The sequence below is a fragment of the Macrobrachium rosenbergii genome, chromosome 17 (genome assembly GCF_040412425.1).
Source record: "Macrobrachium rosenbergii isolate ZJJX-2024 chromosome 17, ASM4041242v1, whole genome shotgun sequence".
Classification (NCBI taxonomy): Eukaryota; Metazoa; Arthropoda; class Malacostraca; order Decapoda; family Palaemonidae; genus Macrobrachium; species Macrobrachium rosenbergii.
In genome coordinates, this window is record NC_089757.1 from 10251387 (window position 1) to 10272606 (window position 21220).

Genomic DNA, 21220 nt, shown 5'->3' on the forward strand with positions numbered 1-21220 from the left:
GTCTGTTTGCTCGTTTTTCTTGTGGGACAGGTAGAAATGTAGTAACTAAGTTTTTACGGTAGATCTTAAATATGACCATACTCTGTCTTTTAGATTTTTCAAATGGCCACTTATGTAAAATCCCACAGGCTCCACAAAAAGGGACCTACAGTAGCGCTTAATAATTGTTCAAAAAAGCGACGGAAAAACTCTTACTGCCCTGAGATATTCTGCGAAGGTTCCAGCCTTCCCAAGGGAATGAGACGAGAACTCATATCTCTACTAGGATGGACTTAGCAGGGGATATAAGCCGTGATGAAGAACACGGCTGGATGGGACTTAAAATGTGGTTATCTTTTCCCTCCGCGTCGTCTCATACCACTCTGGGATCATTGTTTCCAACAACTGTGGCCTCCATTTTTCTACTTCGTTTGCAACCTTAGTTCTCTCAATTCTCTGTCGCCGTGGCTTTTTTCTTGTTTTAACTGACTCTACGAGTCGCGATACTGCTTATTAAACTGGTGATGCAGTGTTCCCTCTCCAGTTTATGATAGTATAAGTAACAGAGAATAAATTTTTCGTGAGTATACGGAATATATTCCCATAAAATAGGTAATCGTGCTTACCCCATACAAAAATGGGAAAATGCACGTTAAAAGAAGAAGAAGAAGAAAATAGGTAAAAAGAATAAAGGAACAGTGTCTCCATACATATCGACTGGTGATGCAACCCTCTAATAGGTCCATCTATTTTCATCAGCGTCAGCATACGTAATTATTGCAATTACTTTAACAGCTATGGATATTAGTTCATAACAAATCTAACAACCCGATTATAAGATCTTACCACTAAGCTAGGGCACATATACTGTACATATTTTATAAACCAAAAGCCAGTTTGGCCAGCTGCACTTAATTAGAAAAATAATTTTGTTTTCTAAAGGCCTACTCGAACTCTTTTTCGACGATTTTATACTTCAGCCTGTTTCCATCATTCGGCCGATTCCAATTTACTCTGATAAGCAATAATTGCCTACGAAATGGGCCGATCGGTTTAGTGATAAACCTATTGGGGACGATTAGGGATTGATTAAAATCACCGGGGGAATCATTTCTCATCAAGTTAAGCGGCAGTAGGATTAAATTCCGAGTGTTCAGATCTTGTAAGATGATCTTCATTGTTTATCGCTATTAGGAAACCCATCTCGCGGCGATCATCGATTTCATGGGCAGTGGCGTAAGTGATAAAGAAACGTTGTTAGGGATCTGCCAGCGAAAAATGCTTGTAAAATATTATCTTTTAATCCCCACCACCTTCCCTCTTTATCGTGTAGTGACCAACACGAGAAACAAAGAATAAACTCTCCAAATCAATAATTAATGTCATTGGAAACCGTCCCTTAAGGATATAATAATGGACTTCCCCCTTCGGCCCTTAAAAAGCGACTGGTTTATACGATGTATGTAAAATATAAGGAAGATAGCACCGAATTCCTCATTCTAGAAGTGATCTGTAGAAAAGGTTGATCAAACCGGTTGACCCATGAGTACGTGTCTTCTGTCTGTCAATCGGAAAACCTTATCCTCTTCCACCTTATACATTTTCAGTTACAGAACTTTTTTTTCCCCTATCAACATTTACCTTCCCTCTCGCATTACATTCTTGATTTACCTTCTCTCTCTCTCTCTCTCTCTCTCTCTCTCTCTCTCTCTCTCTCTTCCTTGATGTTTTTGGGAAGGGAATTAAGCAAGTACCAGGTTAGGAGGAAGCAATCACCTGAGACGGCTGTAGACTCAACACTTGATCCCAAAGGAGCCTTATAGTTGAATCCTTTGTTCAAGACCTGACGGTCTGATTCTCTCTCTCTCTCTCTCTCTCTCTCTCTCTCTCTCTCTCTCTCTCTCTCTCTCTCTCTCTCCATGTACTGATCAGTATTAGATTGTCTGCGATTGTCTGTGTTCTGCTCCAAACACCAATCGCCATCTTGGTTTTCTTAGATGTTGGACCAAGCAGAATCGATAATCTTTTACGGTTTAAACTTAATTATCCTAACATTTTCTATAAGCAACAGAAGGACAATAAAAACAATTTCAACAATATTTCTGAATTTTCATTTAAATTTCTGGATCCATTACTGTCATAATGTATTAGCTTATTAACCTATTTATTTATTTATTTATTTATAATTTTGTAAATTATCTGAGTCAGACATGGGCAATTATGTCGAAGGTTTCATTTGCCAAAAGACAAACTTACATTTTTGTGTATACTCCAGGAAAATCCATGTCACAACATCGGCTTGTTGCAGCTTTATTCCAAAGGGACGTTTTTCGCATTTACTTACTCCCCTTCTCTAATCGCCTTAACCTTCCTCTGACCAACCCATTTCTGAGCTAAACCGAGAGAATGTTTACATTTCTTCTCGACTGTGAAGCAAAGCACCAGAGTGTTTACACACGCTTTGGGATTCAAGAGCAGAACAGATTTTTTTTCCCCGCGGATTTTAGGTCCTGTGGAAACCTTATCATCCGAATAATGTACTGCTATTATTTTGCTTTTTTAAGTTTCTAAATAACCGAACAAAAAGGTCGGGCAAAATATCGCTTAACAGGTGGTGCTCCCCCAGTTATACGATCCGAATCTACGTTTCCATATTACATGGGTGTACGGGTAACACACACACACCCACCCACTCATCCTACTCCAAACAAACACAAACACACATACATGGATACAAAAAAATATATACTGTATATATATATATATATATATATATATATATATATATATATATATATATATATATATATATATATATATATATATATATATATATATATATATTGTGTATATTAACACAATGATCCACGAAAAATACATTGTGCACAGATATGCAAATACATGACGAATTCTGAAAAAAGAAAATTAAACAAATTAAACAATGAATATTCCATTGCATTCTTAGATAATTGAAGAGGCAGGATGAGCCAAGCAGCCTATTCACCTGTTTCGAAAGGAGGAAATGAAGTACTCAGCACCTAAGTAATGAAGTATTTCTCATCAAAATTTCCATTTAAATTAGTGTCGACACTTCAAAGATATTGTGCAAATTATCTACAACCAAGGAAAGATGTCTAACTGTTGCTCAAAGATAACGCTAGATAGAGCTGATTAAAGGTGCTGAACACTTGTAGCCAGATTTAATAGTATAGAAAATATGCAGCCATTTATAGCAGTTTTAATGTTGCAGAATACTTGCAGCTATTAAAATCAGTTTTGATATTGCATAATACATGTAGCCTCAGAAAGACACTTCAATGTTGAACAATACCTGCAGCATGAAGCGGCCTTTAATGTTGCAGAACACCTTCAAAAATGAAAAAGCTGTTTTAATGTTGCAGAATACTTTCAGAGAGGAAAAGACTATCTAATGATGAAGAATACCTTCAGACAGAAAAAAGCTATCTAAATGCTGCTGAATACCTTCTGAGAGAAAAAAAAGCAACCTCAATATTGCAGAATAACTCCAGACAGAAAACAACTATTCTAATGTTTCAGAATACCTTCACACAGAAAAAAACATTTCAATGTTGCAGAATACATTCAGACATAAAAAACTATTTCCTTAATACCTGTAGCCAGAGAAAGCTTTTTTAATATAGCAAAATATCTGTATCCAGAAAAAATCTGTTTTAATGAAGCAGAATACATGTAGTCTGAGAAAGCCGTTTTAATGTTCCTTAATATCTGCACTAGAGATAGCTGTTATAATACTGCAGAATGCATGCAGCCATGGAAAGCCGTTTTAATTTTGCAGAATGGATACCTTGAGCCAGAAAGAAGCCTTTTTATTAAAGTAGAATGCCTACAGCCAGAGAAAGCTCTTTTAATGCTGTGGAATAGCTACAGCAAAGAAAGCTACCTGTGTGTTTCACGATACCAGAAGCCAAAGAAAACTGTTTAATGTAAAAAATATATGTCGCCAGATAATGTTGTTTCAACCTTGCAAAGTACATGCAACCTGAGAAAAATGTTTTAATTCTGTGGGATACGTACAAACGAAGAAAGCTGTTTTAAAGTCAGCAGAATACCTGTATCCCGAGAAAGCATTTTTAATTTTGCAGATTACTTGGAGCCGTCATAAGCAGCTTTGCAGTAGCAGATTGCAATGCACGCTGCCAGAAAAAGGAGTTTTAATTTTGTAGAATGCCAGTGATGCCAAAAGAGTATTTTTTTTTCACTTGGTTCTTACACGAGAGAGAGAATCACTACGGTTTTTAACTTCAAAGAAAAGGAGTTTGCTGTTGCAGATATCCCGTGGGGGTCATTCGTCTCCTGAAAGGTACGTTGGTCACGGTCTTTCTCCTTTCCTCCAGCAATCCATTTTAAAAAGAGAATAACCTGCGTCCCTCCCTTCCTTCCATTTCAGTTATTTCTTTGACGATTTTCTTTGGTAAATAACGAGCATATATTTCAGTGGAAACTGCGATGTGGTTATGTCTAAAGAGCCGTTAACGAAAATATTAACTGAATACAAAACTACTCTCCCTCTTGCTATGGGTATAGGTGTTCGCTAGATGTTCTGAAGGAACTAAACTCTGACTCCTGTTGAGTTACCTACAGTGAATTTATATAACCAGAAAGCCAACACTGATTTTCTTCCTTTTACAAAAACAAAATCATGTCCAAGTTGCGAATTTTTGCTGTCCATGAAATTTTCTGGTGTCCTTTCTGGTGTCCAAATGTTAGTCATGCGGTAACTCTGAAAGGGAATGTCAGAGGGGCTTCATCAACTAAAAAAAAAATAAAATAAAATAATATAAATAAATAAATAAATTGTCTCATCTTCGTACTTATTTGCAATTATTTATCTAATTTCTCTCCCTCCTTTTACAATGTAACAATAAAATGAAAAAGGAACTTCGGAATTTAATTAAATTTTGAAATTTAAAAAATGGGAATGAAAGGAAGACAAGATGGAAGGTGATTCCTTCTCACTTTGACGTCAATAGATTATATTTAAAGTCTTCTTAAATATTCCAGGAAACTGAGTATTACGGAGAGAAATATAAGCAAAAGTAAAAAATATATACATTAAAAATGTTGTTTAGTCGCGTCCATGGAGGACACCATCGAGGGTTTTACAACCTCAACCAAAAAGACTTCATTTGAACGGTTAATATTCTGAAGAGTAAAATCCTGAGTACAAATCCAGTGTGTTTGATGGTCTCCCATTCATTGGAAATTACCTTTCCCTATCCATCTCTCTCTCTCTCTCTCTCTTTGATATGAATAAATTCTTACAAGGCTGGCAAATATAACATGATATATCCCTCTTCACATGACAAAGCTGCATGATAACTGGGCAAGATATGGCTTTCAGCCAGATACTCATATTTTCACAACCCAACAGGTTTTCCGCCAAAGCGACTACCATTAAAGGTGGGTTAACTTTGAAAAGACCTGGGTGTAAAATAGTCACGGACTTTCATTTTATTCTCCCAAGAACTCAAAATCGGTTTCATAACAGATTTTTGAAAGTCTTGTTTACGAACCGGGTGGGTTAACACTGGCTTCCTGGAGTCCTTTGTTTGTTGTTATTATTATTATGGGGATTTTTTTTCTTGTCAATCACAGTCATCCTATTCGACTGGGTTGTTTTTATAGTGTGGGGGTTCCGGGTTGCTTCCTGCCTCCTTAGGAGTCCATCACTTTTCTCACTATGTGCGATGTGTCTAGTAGCACATTTTTCTGCACGAGTCCTGGAGCTACTTCGGAATCTACTTCTTCCAGATTCCTTGTCAGGAATCTTGGGATCGTGCCTAGTGTGCCTTGATTATGGGTACAATTTCCACTGGTATATTCCATATCCTTCTTATTTTGATTTTCAGGTCTTATTACTTATCAATTTTTTCTCTTTCTTTCTCATCTATTTTGGTGTCCCATGGTATTGCGACATCAACGATTGATACTTTCTTATTGATTTTGTCAATCAACGTCACGTCTGGTCTACTGGCATGTATCACCCTATCTGTTATGATACCATAGTCTCAGATGATCTTTGCCTGATCGTTTTCTATCACTCCCTATCACTCCCTCAGGTTGGTGTTCGTACCACTTATTACTGCATGCTAGCTGGTGTTTCTTGCACAGGCTCCAGTGGAGGGCTTTTGCTACTGAGTCATGCTTTTTTTTGTACTGGTTCTGTGCAAGCGCCGGACATTCGTTTACTGTGTGGTTTGTGGTCTCGTCTTTCATACTGCACCTCCTGCATATGTGTGAAATGTTATTTCTATCTATTGTTCTTTGGACATATCTGGTTCTTTGGACCTGATCATGTGCGGCTGTTAGCATTCCTTCTGTTTCCTTCTTGAGTTCTCCCCTCTGTAGCCATTGCCATGCGTCATCGCTGGCCAGTTCTTTTGTCTGTCTCATGTACTATTCGTGCATGGGTTTGTTGTGCCATTCCTCTGTTCCGTTTTTCATTCTCCTGTCTCTATATTTCTGGGTCTTCGTCTACTTTTATCAGCCTTTCTTCCCATGCACTCCTTAGCCACTTGTCTTCACTGGTTTTCAGATATTGCCCCAGTGCTCTACTCTCAATGTTGACGCAGTCCTCTATGCTTAGTAGCCCTCTCCCCACTTCCTTTCGTGTTATGTATAGTCTGTCTGTATTTGTTCTTGAGTGCAGTGCTCTGTGCATTGTCATGTGTTTTCTAGTTTCCTGGTCTATACTGCGGAGTTCAGCTTTCGTCCACTCCACTACCCTTGCAGCGAACAGACATCCTCACCTGGTTGCTTAGCTTCAAAAGCTCGATGAAGCAGTTCAGCCTTTTCCCTAGGGCCAGTAACCAACCTACCATTATCTATTAGTAGCGGTGGAATGGAAGACGAGCCTAGTCCAAAGATAGATGATGCCAATTTGGTCCACCACAGATGAGGCTCGGTAATTCCTTCAAGTTTCCTCTTTAATGAATTGCTGTAATTTCTCTCGGCTGTATGGTAAGCTCTATCCGCAATACGACGAGACTCAACAAAAACGGTGTAATTTTCATTCGAGCGATATTGTCTCCACGCGTTGAATTTGGCCTGCTTGTCATGATACGCTCGTCTACGAGTATCATCGAACCATGACTGGTCATTTGTCCTAAATTTGATGACCTTTCTAGGGACATACCTTATTAAGATAGCCATCAATCTCCATAGGAGGATAGTTTCTAAATTTCGGAAAGATTTCATTCATTAATGTCTTTGCTTCTAATTAACTTTAATATGAAGTTACTTATGTGAAAGTAAGCACATCATTTTTACTAAATTACTTCATACTAACACCTTTAAAGGTTCGAAAACTTTTTTTTATCCTTTAATCCTTCAGTCTTTCGTCCACCGTTGACAAAATGTCATAATTTATGAGTATAATTACTTAGGGGGTAATCATTCCCTTCTCATATCAGACCTCGTTCTTGGCAGCGAAAATTTATTGCTGTTGTATAATGTATCGCCGTGATTTGTTTTCCTGTATGATGATGGTGCAAAGATGAATGGATACAATTCATCAGGTAAGACGAATAATGCCTTTTTACAGCTTCATCTTAGAGGCACCTTTTCCATCATTATCTCTGCAACTTATTTCAGCTGATGGATTTCCGTTGCAGTTTCTGTTCAGTTCTCCGTTCCTTGTGAGCACTGACCGGCACAGAACGGGAAGACTTTTATAATTACGTTAAACAATTATATATTTTTTTACGTAAAGGGTACGGCAGGCAAATCGTTTATCGTTGATTTTGGGAAAGTATCACCAATTTGTCCAGCGATAATTTAGGACGTCGTAATAACTATGGCAAAAATATACGTAAAACTAGAAAATAAGCACGTGATGACTGTACTACACCTAGGCAGTCACTCTAATCTGCTCACGTGCGCGCACACGCAGGCAAACATACACATCTCTCTCTCTCTCTCTCTCTCTCTCTCTCTCTCTCTCTCTATATATCTATATATATATATATATATATATATATATATATATATATATATATATATATATATATATATATATATATGTGTGTGTTTGTGTTTGTGTGTTTGTTTGTTATTTCTGTGTATTCATTATGAGGAGCTATAAGTTTATCTTATCTGCAGAACGAGGATGACTAGAAATGAGTTTAAACGGAGAAATCAAGCAGAGAAGGTTGTTGGAGATACAAGACAAAAAAGACAAGGAAACAAATGATTTAATTATTAGTTTCCATTACAAATTTCCTTTTATATTCGATAGATCACTCGATAAGAGAGAGAGAGAGAGAGAGAGAGAGAGAGAGAGAGAGAAATCTGCGGTGTTAGTGGTAATATCTGAGGCGACTGACACCAAGGATACTGTCCTCTTGCCAGAGAGAGAGAGAGAGAGAGAGAGAGAGAGAGAGAGAGAGAGAGAGAGAGAGAGAGAGAGAGATCTTTGATACTAAGCGTTACAATATTTAAGGTGAAATAATACCAACAAAACTGAAGACGTCTGGTGAAACTTTGGTCATTCGGTGAGTCTCTGATGAGTCTCCCCAACAAAAGAGAGAGAGAGAGAGAGAGAGAGAGAGAGAGAGAGAGAGAGAGAGAGACGTCGTCGTTTCGTGCGTTTCATGGGAAAGGGGCTAATTATGATTTCTCCCCAGAACTCATCTAAAAGGAAATAAGATCGATCAACCTTCTGCAAATTGAAGGTACAAAGCCTCTTAATAAGACTGACTTCCTTTCAGCCATCGTAGCGTTAAATCATACAAACGACGAACATTTAGTCCTGATTTAATTTCTGAAAGCATAGGAGCGCTTTTCGGCAGACCAATTTGTTGTGTGACCTTTAACTTAAATCCAGTGTTTGTCTAATTAAAGGTCGTTTAAAGCGATTAATTGAGATCTGGATCGTATCCCCTAACAGTACTGTCGAACTTGTTCGTTTCTACATTTCTAGGAATATCTTTTTTCCATTTCCTTTCCTGTTACTAGCCAAGCCTTCAAAATAATGTTTGAAATTTTAAATTTCAGTCTCTCGAGAACTGTCCTTACTTTGATTTTAGGATAAGTTTGCAAAAAATATGCAAGTACCAAGTATTGGACCCAGTCGCGCATCCGGGCGCGCTCTCAAGGTGCCGCCAGAACTTCACAGAGCAGTTCCTGAGAGATCAACTCATGAATTACCCAACTCTACGTCTCTGTTGACTTGGCAGGGTGTAGAGTTCCCCGCCAGGCCTCCTCCTTCCTTTCATATCTTACCTCACTTACAAGCTGCCCTGTGGCGAGGACCCGTTCTGACATATACCAACAAACCAATGCCGACTATCCCTAACTTCCAGTTCGTATTCGTTCTACTCTGCCACACGCTAACTGAATTGCTGTCACTGGTCATATGCTGCCTCCATTTTCTGGCCTTCCAAGCTCTTCTATATCTTGTGTAAGAGTTAAACACGGGTGGGTCTGCCGGTGGGACATTTCCATGACACTGTGTTCTAACATTTGGTCTGCCCTTTCTTCTTCTGCGTTGCCTTACATATATAGCCATACCGCACATCTTAAACTCTGCGTCTGATTTCTCAACGGTAGGTTGATAGGGCAAGAAAATTAAACCTCCTGGCTTTTGGTTAGACTTGGCTGCAAGTCACCACAGTCAACTAACTAGCAAAATACTTGATGCACCGCGTGAAGCTTCAAGATTTCAGTAGATTTTCCCGGAAGAGAACCAAAATGGTCTTTTCCTGTGGGACTGATATCAGTGACGTTGATTACTGAAACGCCAAATAACCTGAAATCAGGCATTTCTTTCTGGTGAAGGGAGTTTGTAACCACTGTGTGTGCGTATGAAGCTTCGTCTATCGTATGTGGGCTAATCAGTCATTTCATCAATTATATAATATACCGTAGTTTTCATCCACAGGACAGTCAAAGTGGAAAGGATATAATCCCTTGACCAGTTGATTTCGTTTTCTCTCTAAATTTCGTTGAGTTTATCCTGATGATCACTGAATAGCAGCAATAACTGCAGAGTTGGCGGATACGAATACAAGAAAGGGAGGAAATCGCAACATTTGGTATAACAAGATCTTTGGCTATTTCCTTTGGGCAGCAGTCATCAAGAGACGGGGGGCGTGGGGGGATGGTGGGGGAGGAAGAAAAGCATATCTCAAGGCATTTCCCGTTGAGAGAGAGAGAGAGAGAGAGAGAGAGAGAGAGAGAGAGAGAGAGAGAGAGTATATTTCATATTTCTTTACAGGGAGAGAGAGAGAGAGAGAGACCTTGCCTTACCTTACCTTACCTTACAGTTAGTTCGGGTTGCCCCAGGTCCCTCAGTGTGAGGCACCTCTGATGTCTACCAGAGAATTGCTAATGCATCTTCCGGTATATTTTGCATCTTCCAATCTTGGATGGTCTTTACAGAGAGAGAGAGAGAGAGAGAGAGAGAGAGAGAGAGAGTATATTTCATATTTCTTTACAGAGAGAGAGAGAGAGAGAGAGAGAGAGAGAGAGAGAGAGAGAGAGATTTTATTTTGCCATTATCCTAACCCTGTCCCAGTGTTCCATCCACCATCCCATAAACCTATTAATCAACCTGCTGACCATATACACCATTCATTAATACAATTCCCAATTAATTTAAGCAATTCGGCTATAATGAGATCATCTGTCACTTTAATGACAATTCATTGGGGAGGATTTGTGATTGATGAACATCTTACAACTCTCATTTACCACAACATCAGGTGAGGGATATGAGAGAATGGCCGCTTGAAATGTGCAGTGTCTTACTATGTCATTTGTGTGGTGATGTTCCTTAATTCAGGGAGACCTAAAATTATCCATTGGGGTAATGTTACTGTATGGGTGTTTGTATTGTATACATTTCGGTTCTCGGACGTTTGAAGGCCTATGTTCCCTAGTGATTTGGCCCTTCGGTCAAATGTTCGTTACTGACACATGTCTTTTGGTCAGTGACGTGTCAGTTCTACCAAGTGCTGGGCGTTGAAATGTCTGATCTGTAAATTTCAATCTGCTAAAATCTTTGTTAGGCCTTAGATCTATAGGCGAAATACCTATTCAACCAAATGCCCGTCCGCAAAATATATCACTGAAATGTCCAATGGCGTAAGGACTGTAAGTGTAACTGAATTACATTCCTCTACTGCAACTGTGGAGGCTTTTAAGGATCATTCTTCATCGGTCGCTTTCTCACTTACTATTTCCAGTTCATCTGCGAGATAAAAGTGATTTTACTCCACGTAAATGAATAAAAAAAATAATAAAACTAATATCCCTTTCCAGTATTCAGTGATTACCTACACCTTTTCCCTTCAGCGCAAGTTCATTTTAATTTCCCGGATTATCCACATTTTCCAAATGGCTTCCAAAACCTACTCCACTCTTCTTTGTCCGTCGCTTCGTCCTTCCCCTGAAAAGAAATTGTCTCCCGTCCCTCTGCCAAAACACTCTTTTCCTCTTACTTGAATGAATGCTTTCTCTTCCTCCCCTGGACTGTAAAGGCAAATGATAGAGAACAGTTTCACTTGTCATGCATTTTCAGAGGAAGTATTTTTTTTTTTTTTTTTTACAAAAAAACTATAGAGCCCTCACTGACAAAAACTCGAATTTCTAATTTACTTTACGGAATCTATTCACTTTTTTCCATCTAAAAAATCGGCTAAGACAATATTTATGAATGTCTTGACATGAATAATTCATTTATAAGCACTTATGCAGACATACAAAAAGCCTGATATATTTCTATAAATAATTCATATTAAATGCTACGTCAAAAACTTAATCAACAGATTATCACTTTGGCGCTACTGATTACTTACGGATAACTGATGTAGGAGTCTGTTCTAATGAATCCAAACAACAGTAATCGCTTTCAGCACCTAATTTAATAATGTAAGAAATAATTGCCATCACGTATCAGTAATAATATTACATGTGATCATCCCACACTTGAATAATGTTGATTTTAATGCTTAACCTGATATTGTTTGATGTCGCAAAAACAAAAGTCATCGACCTTTGAGTTACACCAGCTGACGAGGTGTTGAGAAAACTGAGATTTCACTTAACCTATTATTTAGGGAACGATACTTAATACAAAATTACAGGCCCCAAGAAAGTTAACTGAAATACATTCGCGTCATTTCTATCGCAAATTGAATTTTTGGCAACACGTGATATGATGGGTTTGTAGATTTACTCATAATACGTAATCATTTACAAAATCACAAATGAAGAGAATCCCATTCAAATACAACAAAATATGAGATAATTATTGGATTTATGAAAGATTTGTGAAATTTATTTGCAAACTTTCAAACAACACAATACAGAGTAGTTTATATATTTTCCTCATTATTTAGAATGTAATTTACGTTGAATGATATTTTCAAAGCTAATTTTCTGAAGCGTTTCGGTTAGTCGAATAAATAGATATCCACCAAATAAATATTCAGTACAAAAATATAATGATAAAACAATAAAAGAAAGCGATATACACACAAAAAACATAAACAGGAAAACCCAAAAAACAATACAATTCACTCGAGTTTCAGTTCACTTAGAAAAAAAAAAAAAAAACAAAGATTAGAAAATGTTGGCCATTCTTTCCACTCTCAAGACGAACCAAGAAACAGAGTGCGTACAGTAGATGAAAGAAGACATCTTAAATTTTGTTAAATAGAGGGTCTTGGTTGATCAGTATTATTCTTTTGGCAGCTGAACAAGATTAAGAGAAAAGTTAAAAATTTATTACATGGTGGATTTGAGATGAAGTTTGATTTTTTGTTCTTCCAAAAATGCGAGGCCAAAAGAATGGCTTACCCTAAATCCTAGGTATTTTACTGGAATAACGGGGGTTGAAGCTAACAATATAATAAATAATCTGAGCCGACTTGGCTCTGGAGAAGCCATTATCTTACTTTTTTGGGGGGTGAAGGGGACTTTCAGTCATGCCTTCTATGCTCTGCATTGAAGGTAGAAAGGACTGAGTTGAATATGGAAATTTCTCCTATGGGGTTAAACATGCTCCAACGGATGTTAAACGACTTGAACTGAAGACACACTAATGCGGACAACGGTCTTGGTCAGGCTGATATTATTTACAATCAAAAAGCAGTAATATTTATATATATATATATATATATATATATATATATATATATATATATATATATATATATTATGTGTGTGTACTTATACATATATAATATATATATATATATATATATATATATATATATATATATATATATATATATATATATATATATATATATATATATATATATATATATATATATATATATATATATATATATATATATATATATATATATATGAATGTAATGATGTATATTCACGAGTTCTGGCATTTTTGTGCAATTCATATACAGCTTACGGACATCTCGTTTCTTACTTAATATGAGTATTACAAGAAGAGAAGGCTGCTCCTATGAATTAGGCTAAAATCCCCAACCTGTATTCAACTACATATCTTTTCGGTTATATGGTGTCAACATCAAGTCAAAGTATCTCATTAACACTTTCTCCACATAAAGTAATCATGAACTACGTCGCCAAAATACTTCTTGGGTCAAGTAAGCAGTTTTGCTTATTCGTAGCCAGAGATATTGCTATGAAAAAGTTATTTTCTCCCAACAATGGGGAGTGTCTTGAGACTCTTACCATTTCTTTATAACTGATCGACTTGTGTGAAAGCTCTACACTGTAAGGGAGGTATACGCCATTAGATTCACGGAAGTCTAGAAATGCTTATGTTTTTTCTGTGTAAGATATCAGTCATACGTTTCTCGCTAGGCAGAAAAGTAACATGACGTAAATTTACCATAAGTAAAATTAAAAGAAAAGTAAAGTAATATCTATCAGTACGCCCTATTCTACAAAGCGTACTACATGAACATTTACAGTGATACTGACAGGGAAAGGCAGGTAAGCCTCTGCACGCTTAAGTTGCGCTTAATTTTTAGGATCCTTACGGGAGAGAGAAATATAACGTATAAGGTAAAATTGTGGTTAATGTAAACACTGTTATGCAATTTTATAAAATAGCATTTTATAAAATTACTATAACATATTTTTTCATTATAAAAACTATATCTTATAGAATAACTGTGAAACAGTTTTTAAATTATAAAAAACTATATCTTCGGAAAATAGATTATATGGTGGAAATAAAACAACAACAGAAAAGGATAGTTTAGTTTTTTTTTGTGTGTAATACCCTGCATTTTATGGCCTCCATTGAGAAAGAATAATATTTTCCTTTTGATTGGCTGACAAGATCATTTCATCATGCTGTTTTCATTTATAATTAAGAGCAGAATAGCGTACAGGAATAACTCATTTGATGACGTATTAACATGACAATTAGGTGATTACTCGCTCGGTTATAAAAATCATGTCATAAGTCTATTTTCCTCTCCATTAATTTCAAAAGTTTCTTTTTAATATTCTGCAAAATGTATCTGGGGAGGAATTTCAAGTTTCATCTCTAAAGGAATGTGAAGAAAAAAAATCAAGTTAATGTTCTGAGAGTTCAGCTTAACTCAGCGACAAATGGACTGTCGTGGCTGTTTTTTCTGTTGGTTGACATGGATTGTTTTTGAAAAAATTAACATTATATCTATGTTCTTGTAATCATTATTATTATTTAAATATGTAAGTCTCCGCGAAATACAATGTAAAATATGAAACAAGAAAAAAGAATGAAAAATTAAAGCGATGCAAGCTTACAATTATATATTCATGAACATAAGTATATAAACCGACAACGAAGTAAGTCCCTTGTACACAGTATAAACTGAAGTTACTCTTAAATAGAATACTATGAATGGAAATTACGTCTTGAAAGTATAAGAATTATAATAGCCCATGCTCAATATAACGGTCTCCTCTGTTAATTCAAGCGACCAGCAGTAAACAGTAAATTTAAAATAAATCTAAACCTCTCTCTCTCTCTCTCTCTCTCTCTCTCTCTCTCTCTCTCTCTCTCTCTCTCTCTGTCCTCGTCCCAAGATACTGTCTTACCCTTGTTTACTTGAAAACAAGTGATATTGCACTACCCTGCAACAAAGTGATCAAGAGTAATTATGTTTTTGAAATATTTTCCAAAGAAAATAGAATCTTTTAAAAAATAAAACGTGAACTTATACGAATATCATTAATTTTTGAAATAAAAAAAACAATCACTTTAATGTCAAAAGGGTATATTTAAATCCTTTAATATTCCAGGAACCATGTAATATGGAAAGAGAAAGAGATAATCAAAGGTAAAAAAAGTAAATAAAAAAGTTAATTTTTCCTTCCTATCCTATCATAAACACGTATTTTATAGAAGCACATATTTGATGTTAAGTAAAACTGAAAATTGACAGTCACCTCTACAGGAGTTGAATATTCCCTCTCACTTTGATGATCGGTCCGTTTTCTTTCTTATATGCGTACCAGGTCACGTGTTTGCTTTGTTTATGAGCGTGTCTGTCTGTCAATATGTCCACGTTCCCCTTGGTTCGAATATTTACTTAAATAGGGTTACATGGGCGAACGCGTGTGAGTGCCATTTAGCAACCACGTTTTGGGTGTTTGAGTGTTTGGTTTATACTGTGTTTGTGTATATATATATATATATATATATATATATATATGTATGTATATATATATATATATATATATATATATATATATATATATATATATATATGTGTGTGTGTGCGTGTGTGTATATATATATATAAACTCCAACCAGTAACAGACCCATGTAACTCTAAGCCGCGGCCCATGAAACTTTCAGCCACGGCCCGGTGGTGGCCTGTGTTGTTGGCACTTATAGCGGTGCCAGACGCACGATCATGGCTAACTTTAAACTTAAGTAAAATAAAACCTGAGGTTAGAGGGCTGCAATTTGAAATATTTGATGATTGGAGGGTGGATGACCAACATACCAATTTCCAGCCTTCTAGCCTCAGAAATTTTTAAGATCTGGGGGCGGACAGAAAAAGTGCGGACGGATAGACAAATAGCCTTATCAATAGTTTTCTTTTACAGAAAACTAAAATGGAAATATCTCTTTCTGTCACAGGCAATTGTTATCATAACCAACCTGGGCAAATGAATTTTTAGACAAGCTTACATCTGAAGAAATCCAGGTATTTTCATCATTTATTAATCCTCTAACTTGCTCCCTCACTCCGTTGGATCTCAGGCTTCCATGTGACCCACATACCACCACATCACCCATTTCTGGATCTGCAGTGTTCAGTGCTGCTGTTTCTGTAGTGGGGTGTTCATCCACCGTCACGCTGTTGTTTTTCATGAAGTGGGGACGTTATTCCTAGAGGCCAACTTTCTCTTATATCAGGAATTGAGACCAACATCGTTGTATGAACTCTCATGGAATATTCTGAGATTTGTTGTAAACTACTGTTTACCCTCCCCCCCAACAAAAAAAAAGGTAAAAGTCTACATTCTCTTATCATTATATTAATAATGCTCATACTTGTTCAAAAAATATCAGATGTGGCCATCCCATTAAAATCAATAATCTTCAATTGTTCCTTACCAACGGCCCTCTTACGTAAAAATAACCCAATCACTGACCAGGGTAGGGCATTCATTTAACAAATGCCTTGGCTAAAAACACCACAGACAATTAACGACTGAGGTTTACTTCTTTAAGTCCACCCACTGAGATCTCCCCTACAACCCCCCTTCCCCCTACCCACTAAGAGGTCAAATGTGCTAGCAAAGCGTCCATAAGTTATTGTGGTGGGAGATAGAGGTCTTCCTTTTAACCAGCGTCTCGGCAAAGGATATCCTTGCCGTCTTTCACAATACAGATTTGTGTCCAGAAAACTTTCTTTTTTGTCTCTTCTCTAAACCATCGGACTGAGATAACTTTTTTATTTTATTTAAGGGTAAAGTTAGCCATGATCGTGCGTCTGGCACCGCTATAGGTGCCAACAACACAGGCCACCACCTGGCCGTGGCTGAAAGTTTCATGGGTCGCGGCTGAGAAATAAGACTAGGACATGATCATGATAAATGATGGCGCTGAAACGTACCTTAGAACCTATAACACATGGGTCCACCCTTCATTGGGCAGGGAAAGTTATTTGAATCTGATTTGGTTACTGCTGGGATATGTCGAAAATGAAGATGATTCTTTGCACCCGATGCCAAAATGCCCATAAAAATTTTCCTTGGGTACAGAACCTCTCAGCAAAATAAAAACTTCCAGCTTAAATGATTTGTGAATAGTACACAGAAGTACTTGAAGATTTTGAATCCTCAGGAAATCAGCTATAAACAGATATAAGGTGTAGGGAGAGCAGTTGAGGCGGGTTCAGTCAAACTAAATTCCTTCAAAATTACCATTTACCTTCCGGTTTCGTTACTCTTCATTCCTTGCTTGTGGCTCTATGCGTGACTGAAGGAAGGTAAACAAAACCAAAGATAACATATCGATTCATCTTCCTATAAGAAATATTTGGATTTCCATTACAGTAGCCTATTGCTCTTCGACTGCTATATATCGTCCCCATTATCAGTTCATTCCAGTCACTGTAAAAAGCTGGAGCTAACTTGACCACTTCTAGTTACAGTGCATGCATACACGCACACACATTATATATATATATATATATATATATATATATATATATATATATATATATATATATATATATATATATATATATATATATATATTTGATTACACATCAAATCTGACATTTATTTATAACCAGTGCAGTGTAAGTCCCAAATGATCGCTTAAGAGCAGAACATCGAAGGTTCCGATAAATCCTCGGTATGCCTTTGTTGGAGAATTGTTCCGTAATTTATATAGTGATAAATGAATTGAATGTGGTGGACTGCAACCCACAGTCGAAAGACTATTCAGCGACTCCAGTTGACGTAAACCATTGAGCCATCTTGATCACTTATATAAGTTTCTTCGCCGACAATTCTTCATCGGTCAAAATTATATGAGTTAAACACATACAAATATATGTGTATTATATATTTATGATTATATATAAACACGGTGTGATAAAACACATACAAATATATATATATATATATATATATATATATATATATATATATAAATATATATATATATATATATATATATTTGATTATGCAAATCTGACATTTAGACTTTTGCCTCACCAGTGTAGTGTAAGTAAAAGGTTTTGCCAAGGAGAGCAGAACAGTTAACAGACAGGTATGATAAACCTACATACTTTGCATACATACATTTGGTTACATACATGTATATATGAGTTGACTGTATGTGAACTGCAACATATACACAGTCGAGATGTTATCCCATGTACATAAATACATGAAAGCATGTATATATGTTTAGACCAGAGTCCTGGAAATCTCTGTAGCCACTCCTTCTATCGGTCAAAATTTCTGGTTAAACATGATACAAGGGGAAGGATAAATATTTATGTAATGGGGCCAAAAGGACAAACACATACAAATATATGTGTATTTATATTTCTGCTCTCCACACTATCAATCTCAACAAAGGGCCGTTTGCGGTGACGTCAGTCCGAGAGTTAAGGGCCTTGTGCCATCTGCATTGAGTCGGCACGCGCTAAGATGAATATTGTTTCGTGGCCGCCAGTTAACAGTACTCTCTTCAAGGTACAGTACATGACATACATTTATCTTACTGTCGGTCGTTCAGTCTCCTCCTGTTTTGCGGGAACTGCTGGTTTGACCGCTCGTTCTCTTTTGTCACAATTGATCCTTCCTGTTCTTTTTTTTTTTTTTTTTTGATGTTTCTTCAGTGAGCTGACTTTTTCTTCTTCATATAGATCTGGGCCTTCATATAAAAGTTTGTGGCAGCAGCAGCTAATTTTTCCGAGGTCTGACGTTGGTCGAGTTTTGAGCAGCAAATTGGAGAAACGCCCACGAAGTGGAGCAACATTTACCATTTGCTGACCACTTCATCCTTTCCTCTGACCACGAGCTGCTTCATCGTTTGATACAATTTTGAGGCATTCTTGACGTATCCATCTGATATTCTGGCAAATCTGGTTATTTATCCAGATATTTGATCAACCTGTTGGGTGTCATTTGGTGTTGATGGAGGACGTATTTATTGATATTTTATTTTCTTCTGCAACAATGTTTATTTTTGGTCTTTCTTGTTTACAGTAGCTACTTTTTGTTTATAAGATGTTGCAATTGTTTAACTTGATTTTGTTTAGTGTCTCAATTTTACAGAAAATTATTAGCAATTATGTTTTTATCTTTTAGAAAGACATGACTCAACTTGTAAATATTGTAAATAAATTAATTTTAGCAAGCTCATTTTATTGTTTTTAAGTTGAAACATCCTCCTTTGTTTATTGCAAATCTGATGTCAGTCATGACAGTTCACGTCCTGAGTATGTTAAAGATGTCAGCATAACCAACAGTAATCGTTCAATGTCGAGTAACTAGGTACATATTCGTGATTTGTCTGGCGGGGTTGTGGACAATTGGACAGGATCATGAGGTAAAAAAAAAAATAAGTCAACAATTTTTTCTTTTATAGGTGTCAGCAATGATGGCCAATGTTAAATAGTTTTCCCCGCTCGAAGAAATTTGTGAGATTTTGAATCAACCTGATCAAGTTTTTTGTTTTGATGTTAGGGACAGTGAGCTGCCGTTTTTTTCAAAGTTATATTGATTGAACTGTCAACCAGGGACAGGAAAAACCTCTCCATGAATTTTGGAGTCGTTTTCATTGGTCGAGTTTTTGATGAAATAGGTGAGTACGATGAAGTGGAGCACGTTTCGTTATGTGGATTTCTCTCATGAAATTAAAAGTTTTAATTAATTTTCAGAGCCATCTTTGATGACAACAGATGAGGCTGTCCTGACGTCTCCATTTTAATCTCTGGTGGGTCTTTGTCCCTGTCTCTGCAGCTGAGGGCTGTCTCTCTCTCTGATGGAGGACTCTGTTTCTATTTTATTTTCTGCCTCTCTGTTTATTTTTGCCTCTTTGTTTGTTTCTCTACGTTTTTGTTTATACAGTTAATTTTAACTTTGTTTTCATTTTAGTGATTCTTTTGGCCATTATTGTACCATCATGTTTTTTATCTTTTACCAGACCTGACTTTCTTGTAAAGTTATTGTAAATAAATTAATTTTAAGCTCATTTTTTATTGTTTTTGTTTTTATCTCCTCCTTTGTTTGTTGCATCTGCAGTTATTTATGACAGCCATATCCTGAGTATGTTAAAGAACCTGCATAACGGCCCATGTATGTATGGTGTTATGAACATAATAGCAATTTAATTCATCCATTTAATTACCACCTTTGATATTTGTCTCTTTATGTATAACATACAACATATATCATGTATAATATTTTATTTCCTTATGTACATAAATCATACAAATGGTTGTTTAGAAGATTCGAAAATTTTATCTCTCATACGCCACTTTCTCCCTTACATGAAAAACAAATAAACTTTCAATTTTCCAAAAGGTTCTGAAATTAGCTTTATCACTCTGGCTCTCCACACTATCAATCTCAACAAAGGGAGTTTGCGGTGAGAGATCAGTCAAGAAGAGTTAAGGGCCGTAATTTGAATTGATTTCTTTCATTTACATTGAGTCTTACACGCGCTCAGATGAATACTTTTGTTTTCTGTAAAGAAAACTAATGTGAACGGCTCTTGTCAGTACATGACCTCATTTATCTTAGAAGTCCCTCCTGTTGGAGGGCTGGAACTCTTTTGACCACCTTCCAATCATCAAACAACTTGCAACCCTTCCTGCCTCTGTTTTGCTTTTTTATTTTATTGAATGTATGAGTTTAGCCTTAATATAGATACCGGCCTTCATTTAAAAGTTTGTAAGCTGCAGCTACGAGTTTCATGGGCCATGCTGAGGCCAAAACTTTGACAGAAAACCTCGATTGCGGCAAATTTACCACTCGCTCCACTTCATATTCTCTGCTTCCTCTTCTCGTTTTGGATTTATTGTTCATTGCTTGAAGTTACATATTTGCAAAAGTAATTATTTATCCAGATATTTGATCAACCTGAAGGCCTGTTAAGACCATTTTTATTATGTTTTAATCCCTGCAGCAATTAGTACAAATTGACGTTGACGAAATGTCATAATTCATAAACGTAATTACTTCAGGCGTGATCACTCATAAGAACTCTTTCTTGGCAGCGAAAATTTAT